Here is a 12,850-nt window from a genome sequence, read left to right on the forward strand (position 1 = left end):
CTGCAGTCCATGGGGTGGCTAAGAGTCGGACATGACTGAGCGACTTCACTTTCACTTTTCATTTTCATGCATTGGAGAAGGAAATGGCAACCCACTCCAGTGTTCTGGCCTGGAGAATCACAGGGACAGGGGAGCCTGGTGGGCTGCCGTCTATGTCGGACACGACTGAAGCGACGCAGCAGCAGCAGCAGCAGCAGAGCCAGTAAAACATTGGTAATTAAATTTAAAAAATCACTTAGATTAACTAGTGCCTTAAAACAGCTAGCTCATAATTGACAGGAAATGTGTAGTCTAATGTTTATGAGGCAGACACAGATTATAAAATCAGAATTTTTCTCAGTCTAGCATTGATTACTTTTTTAAAATTTATTTTTAATTGGAGGACAATTGCTTTACAATGTCGTGTTGGTTTCTGCCATACATCAATCTGAATTAGCTGTGGGTATTCACACGTCCCCTCCCTCTTGAAACTCTCTCCTACCTTCCCACCCCACCCCACCCCCTAAGCTGTCGCAGAGCAGCAGGCTGAGCTCCCTACGCTGTAACAACAACTTCCCACTAGCTTTCTTTTTTCACATATGGTTGATTATTTTTGTTATATACATTTCCTTTGGCTAGCTGTTAGAGTTTCTTTATGGAATTTCTATTTTTTCTGCTCCCAAGTAAAGCAGAAGCTACAAAGATAGTTTATCACATCTTTTGGTAGTTCAGTAAACAAACATGCTCTAAAAAATTGAAATAGCTGTGCTAAAGTAAAAGATGTACTGATAATTCATGTTAATTATACACAAGTTAGTCAAGATTTTGGTGGGCAAATAAACTCTCGGTAATGTGTTGCTGTTATCTGAGTGCTATAAAAATATAATATAGTCTATATTATAAATATCTGACTCACTCTGACCACTAAAGAATTAATCATATATCTGTATTTAAATACAAATATTCTACTGGCAAAGCTTAAGCTTAGTGTTTTGTTAAATGAGTCTCTCATTTATCCTCAGTAGATTTGGGGGAACTTATTTTCTCTTAGTCTTCATGGTTAATGAAATATTTAGATCTTAAGTTTACTTTATCAGCATTTACATTATAGGAGTGTGTTAGTCGCTTAGTTGTGTCCGACTTTGCGGTCTCATGGATCGTAGCCCACCAGGCTCCTCTGTCCACGGAATTTCCCAGGCAAGAATACTGGAGTGGGTTGGCATTTCCTTCTCCAGGGGATCTTCTTGACCCAGGGATCAAACCCAAGTCTCCCACATTGCAGGCAGATCCTTTACCATCTGAGCCACCAGGGACGCCCCAAGGAAAGTGCTACTAATGCATAGTTGATAATCACAGAATCATTATAGATTCTGCATCCAGGATACTCGGTATTAGAGACTTCTTCAACCAGGATGTTTAGAAGTTCATCTCTTCAAACAATTCCCCTCTTCACACACACACACAAAAATATAGCCTGCTTTTAGTATGCTTATAAAATGTCAGAGGTCACAGCAATCCCACTGCTGGGCATACACACCGAGGAAACCAGAACTGAAAGAGACACATGTACCCCAATGTTCATTGCAGCACTGTTTATAATAGCCAGGACATGGATGCAACCTAGATGTCCATCAGCAGATGAATGGATAAGAAAGCTGTGGTACATATACACAATGGAGTATTACTCCGCCATTAAAAAGAATACATTTGAATCAGTTCTAATGAGGTGGATGTAACTGGAGCCGATTATACAGAGTGAAGTAAGCCAGAAATAAAAACACTAATACAGTATACTAATACATATATATGGAATTTATAAAGATGGTAACAATAACCCTGTATGTGAGACAGCAAAAGAGACACAGAGGTATAGAACAGTCTTTTGGACTCTGTGGGAGAGGGAGAGGGTAGGATGATTTGGGAGAATGGCATTGAAACATGTATAATATCATATAAGAAACAAATCGCCAGTCTGGGTTCGATGCAGGATACAGGATGCTTGGGGCTGGTGCACTGGGATGACCCAGAGAGATGGTATGGGGAGGGAGAGGGGAGGGGGGTTCAGGATGGGGAACACATGTATACCCGTGGTGGATTCATGTTGATATATGGCAAAACCAGTACAGTATTGTAAAGTAAAATTAAAGTAAATTTTTAAAAATAAATAAATTTATATTAAAAAAAATAAAATGCATTCAATACACCCAACCTACTGAACATTGTATCTGAGCCTAGCCTACCTCAGATGTGCTCAGAACACTGCCACTAGTTGGGCAAAATCATCCAACACAAAGATTGTTTTATAATAAAGTGTTGAATATCTCATGTAATTTATTAAATATAGTGCTGAAAGTAAAAAACAAATGGTTGTCTTGGTGCAGAATACTAAGTGTATCAATTGATTACCCTCATGAGCTCATAGCTGACTGGGGACTATGGGTTTCTAGCAGTTGCTGCTGATGCCCCACATTACAAAAAAGGATCTACCAGACGACATATTGCCAGCCAGGGAAAAGATCAAAATTCAAACTACAGTTTCTACTGAATATATTTCATTTTTGCATCATTGGTTAAGTTGAAAAATTGAAAGTCAAATCAGTCAATTCATTTAAGTGGCATTGACCCAAGTTAATATGTCATAATAAAAAATTTTATTAATTCAAAAAAAATGTCAGAGGTCAGCATGGAAAAAGATAACATCTTTTGGAGGACATGGAATCCTGTTTCCTTCTCTTTCAAGATGTTCTGATGTCAAATTTATTTGGTTCTGGGAATCTTCTCTCTCACAGCAGTCAGTTTTTCCAAGCCTTTCTCTGTTAGTAGAACTGAGTGTGGCTTCAGTGGTAGGTTTCAGGATAATTACTATAAAGCTGTCTCCTTCTCCATAGGCGGCCAGGGCCATTCCCAGAGGTTGGTCACCCCCTGGAAAAGTTTTTCTCCCACTTTCCCCTCCTCCTGCCTTTTCTGGTCTCCAGAGTTGGGCTTCCTGAGTCTCAGACAATCAGTTCCGATCTGTGTTCAAGTATCCTTGCCCACATCTGTAGAGTTTTGTCCCCAACCCTTCCAAATGAGGCTGACTTGGAAAAACAGTACCTGTCACCTGGTTGAAATCTGTGATGTTCTTCTGATCATGTCCACCATCTCTTCTGCTCATGAGGCCTCTGCCCTGAATCCTCAGGCCTGGCTTCTGCCTATGGTGTGTCCCAGTCTGCAAAAAGATTAGACTTCTACTGCGGTCTCTACTCGCCATTCTTTTCTGACAAATTCTAGTTCTCCAGACATTACATGAATCCAGATCTTACTCGAACCAGGCCCATCACAACTGGGGCTTGGCCCCGTGACCTGCCCTGTGGCTGTGTGCCAGCTATGCGAAGCTTATGTGTTCCCTGTCCCCGTGATGACCGACTGCTTGCTGGGATCCTTCACATCACTTGCGGCCTCGGTCCCCTGTTTGGCTGCTTGCTATTTTCACTTGAACTCTGGGTATCAAATATTTTATGTTTTAATTTTTTGGCTGTACCCCACAATATGTGGGACCTTAGTTCTCCAACCTGGGATTGAACCCATGCTTCCTTCATGGAAAGGTGAAGTCTTAACTGCAGGACCATTGGTGAAGTCCCTGGGTATCAACTGTTACCCATTTACTCCAAGAGGTAGCCTGGCAAAGTGGTTAAGAGCATGCGTTCTGGCACTAAACTATCTGGGTTCTAGCTCTGCCTGTTCCTACTTGGGTGATAAGACAGTCACTCCACTTCCTGTACCTTATTTTGCCATCTTTAAAATGGGCATAATCATAGTACTCTAAGTATTCTTCACAGGAGCTATAAAGTGATATTTGCAAAGGGCCTAAGAGTTGGATGACTGTGGCTCAGATCATGAACTCCTTATTGCCAAATTCAGACTTAAATTGAAGAAAGAAGGGAAAACCGCTAGACCATTCAGGTATGACCTAAGTCAAATCCCTTATGATTATACAGTGGAAGTGAGAAATAGATTTAAGGGACTAGATCTGATAGATAGAGTGCCTGATGAACTATGGATGGAGGTTCGTGACATTGTACAGGAGACAGGGATCAAGACCATCCCCATGGACAAGAAATGCAAAAAAGCAAAATGGCTGTCTGGGGAGGGCTTACAAATAGCTGTGAAAAGAAGAGAGGCGAAAAGCAAAGGAGAAAAGGAAAGATATAAGCATCTGAATGCAGAGTTCCAAAGAATAGCAAGAAGAGATAAGAAGGCCTTCCTCAGTGATCAATGCAAAGAAAGAGGAAAACAACAGAATGGGAAAGACTAGAGATCTCTTCAAGAAAATTAGAGATACCAAGGGAACATTTCATGCAAAGATGGGCTCAATAAAGGACAGAAATGGTATGGACCTACCAGAAGCAGAAGATATTAAGAAGAGGTGGCAAGAATACACACAAGAACTGTACAAAAAAGAGCTTCACGACCAAGATAATCATGATGGTGTGATCACTCACCTAGAGCCAGACATCCTGGCATGTGAAGTCAAGTGGCCCTTAGAAAGCATCACTATGAACAAAGCTAGTGGAGGTGATGGAATTCCATTTGAGCTATTTCAAATCCTGGAAGATGATGCTGTGAAAGTGCTGCACTCAATATGCCAGCAGTTTTGGAAAACTCAGCAGTGGCCACAGGACTGGAAAAGGTCAGTTTTCATTCCAATCCCAAACAAAGGCAATGCCAAAGAATGCTCAAACTACTGCACAATTGCACTCATCTCACATGCTAGTAAAGTAATGCTCAAAATTCTCCAAGCCAGGCTTCAGCAATACATGAACCATGAACTTCCAGATGTTCAAGCTGGTTTTAGAAAAGGCAGAGAAACCAGAGATCAAATTGCCAACATCCGCTGGATCATGGAAAAAGCAAGAGAGCTCCAGAAAAACATCTATTTCTGTTTTATTGACTATGCCAAAGCCTTTGACTGTGTGGGTCACAATAAACTGTGGAAAATCCTGAAAGAAATGGGAATACCAGACCACCTGACCTGCCTCTTGAGAAACCTGTATACAGGTCAGGAAGCAACAATTAGAACTGGACATGGAACAACAGACTGGTTCCAAATAGGAAAAAGAGTACGTCAAGGCTGTATATTGTCACCCTGCTTATTTAATTTATATGCAGAGTACATCATGAGAAACACTGGGCTGGAAGAAGCACAAGCTGGAATCAAGATTGCTGGGAGAAATATCAATCACCTCAGATATGCAGATGACACCACCCTTATGGCAAAAAGTGAAGAAGAACTGAAAAGCCTCTTGATGAAAGTGAAAGAGGAGAGTGAAAAAGTTGGCTTAAAGCTCAACATTCAGAAAATGAAGATCATGGCATCTGGTCCCATCACTTCATGGGAATTAGATGGGGAAACAGTATATTTTTTTGGTCTCCAAAATCACTGCAGATGGTGACTGCAGCCATGAAATTAAAAGATGGTTACTCCTTGGAAGAAAAGTTATGACCAACCTAGATAGCATATTCAAAAGCAGAGACATTACTTTGCCGATTTAAGGTCCGTCTAGTCAAGGCTATGGTGTTTCCAGTGGTCATGTATGGATGTGAAAGTTGGACTGTGAAGAAAGCTGAGTGCTGAAGAACTGATGCTTTTGAACTGTGGTGCTGGAGAAGACTCTTGAGAGTCCTTTGGACTGCAAGGAGATCCTACCAGTCCATTCTGAAGGAGATCAGCCCTGGGAATTCTTTGGAAGGACTGATGCTAAAGCTGAACCTCCAGGACTTTGGCCACCTCATGCGAAGAGTTGACTCATTGGAAAAGACTTTGATGCTGGGAGAGATTGAGGGCAGGAGGGGAAAGGGACGACAGAGGATGAGATGGCTGGATGGCATCACGGACTCGATGGACGTGAGTCTGAGTGAACTCCAGGAGATGGTGATGGACAGGGAGGCCTGGCGTGCTGCGATTCATGGGGTCGCAGAGTCAGACACGACTGAGCGACTGAACTGAACTGAACTGGCTGAAGAGTTTGATGGGCACCTGTTAATTCTATATGAAAATTAGAAAATGGAATTAGTTTGCTAGGGCTGCTGTAACACAGTACCACAGACTGGGTGGCTTAAACAAGGGACATTTATTTTCTCACTGCTCTGCAGGACAGAAGTCCAAGTTCGCGGTTTTGGTGGCACGGTTCCCTCTAAGGCGTCTCTGCTTGGCCTGCGCATGGCGGTCCCTTGTGCTCTCAGGCGGCCTTCCGTCCATGTGTGTCTGTGTCCCAAGCTCCTCCTCTTACGGGGGCACCACACTCATAGTGCCGTAGGTCCCACTCTAAAGACCTCATTTTGGCCTGATCACCTCTATCAGGACCCTGTCTTCAGGCTTCCCTGGTGGCTCAGTGGCGAGGAATCCACCTGCCAATGCAGGAGATCCCTGATTGGTTTTGATCCCTGATTCGGAAAGATCCCACATGCTTTGGAGCAACCAAGCGCACGTGCTACAACTACTGAGCCTGTGCTCTGGAGGCCGGGAACCACAACTCCTGAGCCCTGGTGCTGCAACTCCTGAAGCCTGGGCCCTCCAGAGCCCACGCTCTGCAACAGGGAAAGCCACCCCAGTGAGAAACGCATGCACCACAGCTGGAGAAGAGCCCGAGCAACGACGAAGACCCAGTACAGCCAAAAAATAAAACAAATAAATAAAATTTTAAATGTTTTTAAAAGACCCTGTCTTCAAATGTAGTCACATTCTGATGAATTCTAGGGAGCCATAATAATTTAGCCTGTAACAATAATTAAATAACTGGCCCCTGGACTCTGACAAGCCCCTGCCTCTCCGTAGCAGAACCCCTGGGGACCCCCTCCTCCATCTCTCCTCCAGCATCCAGCTGGGACAACAGGGGAACTTTCCTCACCAGTCCAGCCTGACCTACTGAGCCCTTCCTCCATGTTCTGCAGAACCTGGTATCTAGAGGAGGGGGCCTAGCCTAGCCGTTTTGGTCCAGCGTGTATTCATTCAAGATTGTCCAAGGGGGACTTCCCTCGTGGTCCAGCGGTTGAGAGCCCACCTTTCACTGTGGGGGATGGGGTTTCCATCCCTGGTCAAGGGACTGGTATCCCACGTGCCACAGGGCAGCTAAGCCCACATGCCACAGCTGAGAAGGCCTGGGTGCTTCAACTAAGACCCAACACGGCCAAATAAAGAAATCCTAAAAAACTGTCAAAGGTAAAAACCAGGGGACGATAACAGAGAAAAGTCAGCTCAGCCACACAAAGACAGCACTGCCTGGTCGTACAAAGTTCCAGCCATCAGAAAGACTCTTAACGGTTTACTTGCTTGGGTGAATACCGTGGTCCCTTCAGAGACACTGAAGGTTTTACCAAACACTTTGTCCTCCTTCAGGTAGGCTCAGAGGTTAAAGCGTCTGCCTCCAATGTGGGAGACCCGGGTTCGATCCCTGGGTTGGGAAGATCCCCTGGAGAAGGAAATGGCAATCCACTCCAGTATTCTTGCCTAGAGAATCCCATGGACGGAGAAGCCTAGTAGGTTACAGTCCACGGGGTCACAAAGAGTCAGACACGACTGAGCGACTTCACCTTACCTTTCAGATAAGCAGTATTATTACTTTTTAAAACAGCAATTCTGAAGTTTGCAGACTTACAATTTATAGGCCTGACCTCCGACTCTAACGGTCACGATTGCCAGGTCTTATTTCCTTGTCTAGCATGAGGCCCCTTCTTCACAAGGCTGCTCTAGGCCTGGGGACCTCCTACATTGTGTTCATATATAAAGAAGTCTATACTTCCGATGTGTCAAGGTGCTGGACTATGATGGCTGCTCAGCTACTGGCTGCTAAGCTTGACCTTCTCTCCTTCCTTTTTGGTGCCTCTTTGGTAAATGATGTTTTTTGGTAAATGTTTTTCTTCTATTTTTTGGCATGCAAGACCTTAGTTCCCTGACCAGGAATCAAATCTGTGCCCCCTGCAGTAGAAGTGTGGTGTTTTATCCACTAGACTGCCAGGAAAGACCCAAGAAAGTCTTATTTTAAATGCTAAAACTGGTTTTGTTTTCACAATAAACAAACAGAGTCTTATTTTAAATTCTGAAGCTGGCTTGGTTTCCACTCTAATAAAAGATCTATATGGTGGTGGTTCAGTTACTAAGTCATATATGATTCTTTGCAACTTCCCAGACTATAGCCTGCCAGGCTTGTCTGCCATGGGATTTTCTAGGCAAGAATACTGGCGTGGGTTGCCATTTCCTTCTCCAGGGGATCTTCCGGACCCAGGGACTGAAGGCAGATTCTGAATTGCAGGCGGATTCTTTTACTGCCTGAGCCACCAGAGAAGCCCTCAAAGACGTATATCAGTTCAGTTCAGTCGCTCAGGCGTGTCCGACTCTCCACGATCCCATGAATCGTAGCACGCCAGGCCTCCCTGTCCATCACCAACTCCCGGAGTTCACTCAGACTCACGTCCATTGAGTCCGTGATGCCATCCAGCCATTTCATCCTGTTGTCCCCTTTTCCTCCTGCCCCCAATCCCTCCCAGCATGAGGGTCTTTTCCAATGAGTCAACTCTTCGCATGAGGTGGCCAAAGTACTGGAGGTTCAGCTTTAGCATCATTCCTTCCAAAGAAATCCCAGGGTTGATCTCCTTCAGAATGGACTGGTTGGATCTCCTTGCAGTCCAAGGGACTCTCAAGAGTCTTCTCCAACACCACAGTTCAAAAGCATATAGTCAGTCCCTATTTATTGAGCATGTGTATGTCCCAGGCAATGCTGAATACTTGTGTTATTCCATTCAATTCTTCTAAAATATATGTTGCTATCCTCATTTTCCTAGATGAGGTCATGAAAGTTCAGAGCAGTGGTGGAGCTAGTAAATGGCAGAGCTGGGTTCTAATTTGAGTCCCTCTGACTCCAAGACCAGGCTGCTTAGCACTCTGTGTGTTTTGGTCCCCCAAATACCTCCAGCCTCGATCATTACGTGTTGACCAAGTGAGGCCTCTCCTTTCCTCTTGCATTTTCTTGTTTGCATGTAATTTTTCCTGCAGCAAGATGAGCCGATGGTGATCTATACTTCTGAGTATAAGAGATCGGGCAGAGCTAAGATGAGACAATACATTATTTGATCAAAAAACAGGTGTCACACAAGTGGCATCAGCTACAGAGGGCTGCCTTTATCAGGGGCAATGATTTTCTTTATTCTGCCTGGGGATTGGTTTCTACTTAAAATTAAGTTAAATGAAGTTTAACTGAAAAAACCAAACAGAGAATTTAACAAAAAACGTAAAAGCCCCAAGTAAATGATAAGAATTTTCCAAATGCTTGGGAAGGAAAAGTCAGAGAATTAGTACTTAAGCGCACACCTGGGCATGGCAATAATAGGTCACTTTTGTCACAGAAACACTTCAGTACCCCCTCCTCCAAACACTAGGCATTTAGGCCTGAACTAAACTGGCTAATGTTCCGTCATGCTTCGCGGGACAATGTGTCTTTCCTCTTGCAGCTGTTCTTTCATCACTTACCCAGGAGCTGCCCTCCCGGGGCCTGAATCACTACAATTAAACCAGCATTCAGCCAGACAGTGTGAAAGTGGGTTTAGAGCACGCAGGTGCTTTATGGCTTTTAAATGGCTTGAAAGCAGAATCATACAGTAAAGCAGTGTCCCCGACCTTTTTGGTACCAGGGACCAGTTTTGTGGAAGACAATTTTTCCACGGGCCTGCTGGGGGGATGATTTGAGGATGATTCAAGCATTACATTTACTGTGTACTTTATTTCTATTATTATGACATCAGCCCCACCTCAGATCATCATTCCAGAGGTTGGGGACCTCTGCTGTAAAGTCAAGAGGGTTTGGGACGGCCCTGATGGTCCAGTGGGTAAGACTCCATGCTTCTCCTGCACGGGGGTGTGGGATCCATCCCTGGTTGGGGAACTAAGATCCCATGTGCTGTGGGTGCATCGCATGGCCAAAAAAAAATAGGCAGACCAAAAAAGGAAAAACAAGCAGAAATCTGAAGTTCAGTTAAAGTTGGAAAGACAAATAAAATTACCATTAAAAATTTAAAAAGAGCATTCTCCCAGGTTTCCTAGTAGCTTTTTTTCAAAACACAGAGTGAAGGATCTGAAAACCTTTAAACACTTATACTATTTGATTTGACTACAGATGCTCTGGTGGTGGTAAGTTAGAAGGACTGACCAGAATTCCAGGCGTCACTCAGTACTTGCTGAATACTGGATGAGTTACTTAAATCAAACTTAGTTTCCTCACATACATCTAAGGAATATCCATCTACAGAATGAGGATAATTAATCTTACAACACAGTTGCTGTGAGGATCAAAATGTGAACACCTTGGTGGAGCACATTTTTTTTCCTTTGCAACAAACGATGCATTCCTTCCTCCCCTTGCTTATTGTTTCAGCGTCTTCCGAGGGTTCATTCACACTGGTTTGCAGCTTATGAGGACTTCTAAGTAGACACCCTCAGGGTCACAGAAGTACTGGTAGTGACTTCCACTCGTTCATTGGGATCTTACTTGCCAGGTTCGCATCGTGTGCCAGGTGACATGTTGGGGGCCAGGGATAAAACCCTGCCCTCGTGGAGCTGACGGTGTAGTCAGGGAGGCAGGTGAGTGGCCACACGTACAGATGCAAACCTGTAGCGACAACAGACTGCTTCGGAGCACAGCAAGACCCTACAGATAGATCTGACTTGGTCAGAGGGTTCAAGGAAGGCTGGCACCTTTGGACTTGAGCTCTGAAGAATAAGACCAAGAGAGGAATGAAGAATGTCCTAGGCTGAGGAAGCAGCAGGTGCAAAACCCCCGTGGCAGCAGGGAACAGGGCCGGTGAAGGGGACTGGAGTAACGGCCAGTGTAGATGGAGCACCGGGTTTTGTGGGCGGTGACGTGTGAAAGTGACTTTGGAGAATAAGTAGGGCCTAAGAGGCCATTCTGGCTTCCCAAGTGGCTCAGTGGTAAAGACTCCACCTGCCAATGCAGGAGACTCAGGTTTGATCCCTGGGCTGGGAAGATCCCCTGGAGGAGGGCATGGCAATCTGTTCTAGTAGTTTTGCCTGGGAAATCCCATGGACAGAGGAGCCTAGTGGGCTACATGGGGTTGCACAGAGTTGGACACGATTGAGCATGCACACACACACACACACAGAAAAGGCCATTCTATGTCACTGGAGAATCTTTATCTTGTTGACATACAACTGATCTATACTGTTGTGTTAGTTTTTGCTGTATAGTTAAGTAACTTGGTTATACTCTTTGCGACCCCATAGACTGTAGCCCACCATATATATATATATATATATATATATATATATATATATATGAGCTTCCCAGGTGGCGCTAGTGGTAAAGGCTCCATCTGCCAATGCAGGAGATGCAGGTTCGATCCTTGGGTTGAGAAGATCCCCTGGAGAAGGAAAGGAAATGGCAACCCACTCCAGTATTCTCGCTTGGAGAATCCCATGGGCAGAGGAGCTGGGCAGGCTATAGTCCATGGGACCTAAAGAGTCAGACATGCGCGTGTGTGTGTGCCCTCAGTCACTTTTTTCTCCTGTTCTTTCCCATTATGGTTTATCACAGGATATCGAACAGGTCCCCGTGCTATACAGTAGGACCTTGTTGTTTATCCATTCTAAAGGTAAGTGGTCACAATTATTTCAGCGTTTGGTTAACTACCATGCATGGACCGGAACATCTTATAAATCAGTAACTTATTAACAGTTAACACAGAATCAAGTGTTAAGGGTTTTATCAGAAATTGGACGGGATATCAGGTCCTGACCAGCGGGAGTTGACATCAGCTCATCCACATGTATCTTCAGGGACACTGAAACTGGGTAGACCTCCAGCTTATTCCCCACCCTTCCTGCTCTGGCTGCGCACCCTGGGGAGGGTAGAGTGGTGTGCGCCCTGGGAGAAGGAGCTGGGACATGGGGCAGGGTGGAGAAACGGTCTGTGCCCTGGAGTCCTCCCACCACACTGAAGAGCTGAAGATGAGGTACAGGGGTGAAGTCTGCCTAATCTATGACCTCAGCCCATCTTCTCCTCAGGTCAAAACACCAGCTGCTTTTTGTTTGTTTTGGGTTTTTTTTTGGCCACATGACACAGCCTGTGGGATCTCTAGTTCCCTGATCACGGATTGAGCCCATGCCCCCTGCATGGGAAGCATGGAGTCTAAACCACTGGACCATCAGAGGAGTCCCCAAACACTAGCTGTCATTATTCCCATGTCAAATTGGAACAATCATCAGAACAAAATTCCCTCTGACCTTTGGTTGGTTCTCTTCCCATGACTCCCTTGGAGGGAAGCTGCTGCTGGCTCAGACTCATTGTTGAGTTCTGTGCAGGTGGTGCTCAGCATCAAAGGTAAGACCTGTGGATTTGTGTAGCAGAAGTCCCAGCATGAAGTGGCTCTGTGATCAGCCTGGGATTTGATGCATCAGAGCTGCACAAAGGAGAATGGCCAGGCCACCTGGGAGCTGAGAGACAAGGAGCTCAGAATCAATCAGAGGTTTGGAAGGGGCCCAGCATTCCCATGGGCGGGGGCAGAGTCAAGGGAACTGAGTTTCCCTCCATGTATCTCTGGGTCGGGCTGCCTGGGACACTGGGTTGCATTCAGAAGATGAATCATTGCAAAACCAGCTGATGCGTGTAGAGCTCTTTCCCCCAGAGGTGGTGTCTGATAACAGGGCTTTGTGGCCTGTTATCCATTCATTCCAGTGGTCAGAAGGCAGGAGAGGCTGAGAGGAAGTCATCAGCCTCACTGACAGAGAGGCTGAGCCAAGAGGGAAATGCCAGGAGGATTCCTCACTGTTCTCCCAACAACACAGATTCCACACATGGCGTTCACATGCCCCGTTCACAGGCACTGT

Source organism: Ovis aries, chromosome 25 (assembly GCF_016772045.2).
Source record: "Ovis aries strain OAR_USU_Benz2616 breed Rambouillet chromosome 25, ARS-UI_Ramb_v3.0, whole genome shotgun sequence".
Lineage (NCBI taxonomy): Eukaryota > Metazoa > Chordata > Mammalia > Artiodactyla > Bovidae > Ovis > Ovis aries.